We start from the raw sequence: 1,573 nt of genomic DNA, 5'->3' as shown, positions 1-1,573 counted from the left end.
TTAACCAGTTTCTTTGCTTTTCTAGACTATAACTCATCAAAAAACATCAATGACATTATACAAAGCAACCTCATTATGTGACTATAGTTTGTTTTCTCCTTTAGCTTTTTACCTCACAAAAATAAATAACCGCCATTTTCACACGTATTATGTTTCCACAAAATTGATGGGCTGTCCTTTTTTAGTAAATGTGCCACATTTTTTCCAGTTACGTTAAGGCCCACTGCACACTTAAATACCGTTTAAATCCTGAAACGTTAACGCCATTTGAGCGAATGGAGCAAATCCGTCAGAATGGAGATAAACTTGTTTCAGTGCTAAATATCTATTCAGTGTCAGTTTAACTTCTAACCCAGTGTGACTTCTAACCCAGCTAACACAGTATCGTTGTGACAACGTACCTGGACCGGACCATATTCGTTGCCACGACGTACCATAATAACGTTCCAGCGACGTAACTTTGTGATTCCCATATTCGTCCTGACGACGTAACATTGGACGTTGTTGGGACATGGTGATTACCTCCTGAAGACATACCTGGACCGTACCATATTCGTTGCAGCGACATACCAAAAAATGTTTCTGGGAGGTGATGAGCACGTCCTAACGACCAAACAGTCACGTTGTTAAAATCTTTTTATTTAATTTAATTTAAACAATTATCATCCCTCACATGGAGGATTAAATTAATTTGTGATTTAATCTGTGCGTTAAAGATTACATTTTATGCATAATTGGAGAAATTCTCTATTCAAATTTGTATAAAACTCAGTATAACGATAAATAAAACTCAACACAGTACTGTACATCACAATCAGATATTTTATTTAGATACTGAAGTAAATGACATAAATAATCAAAGACTTCAACACAATATAGAGGATTTAAAGCAGATATTTATTGACAGAGATGAATAAACATTATGTTTAGGCTTAACATTATGTTCTTACCACATAAGTTTAGCAGGTTATCCGTTTTTAGAAACAACAATCAAAAGCTTCTTTAGTCACACTAAAATATGTGTTTACTCTCACATCTGTAAGGTATAAAGTAAAGAAAGAATATTAACAAACTGCTAAAGTAAAATCAGGCAGTGAGGTAAAAAGAAATGACTGTTAATGTTTAAATGATTAGAGCGCGCGGCTCTTTGCAGAATAAAGAAGGTGAGTGCGTGCTGGAGACGTGGACGCACATATCAGATGCGCACGCACAAAATAAATAGTTGTAATTGTGGTATCGAATTAAACTCCAGTTTAATAGCTGTCAGAAGTCAGATTAATAGCATTCGTCTTGACATTATAAGAGATTTTACTATGATCATAAATTTTCCATACAATAACAGATTCATTAATCAAATGACCAGTGTTCCAGGTCATCTGAAGACGAGTACATCACGTCGCTACAACGTTCTCAACGGTATCAATTCACGACGTTATTTGAGGACGTGGCTCAGACGTTTCTGGAACGTAAGCAAAAATGACCAGTGTCCAGGTTATCTGAAGACCAGTACATCACGTCGCTACAACGTTATCCATGGGATTAATTCACAACGTTATTTGAGGACGTGGCTAGG

Source organism: Triplophysa rosa, linkage group LG17 (assembly GCF_024868665.1).
Source record: "Triplophysa rosa linkage group LG17, Trosa_1v2, whole genome shotgun sequence".
NCBI classification, from domain to species: Eukaryota; Metazoa; Chordata; class Actinopteri; order Cypriniformes; family Nemacheilidae; genus Triplophysa; species Triplophysa rosa.
The sequence above is the reverse complement of the archived record's forward strand: the minus strand, read 5'-3'. Positions refer to the sequence as shown.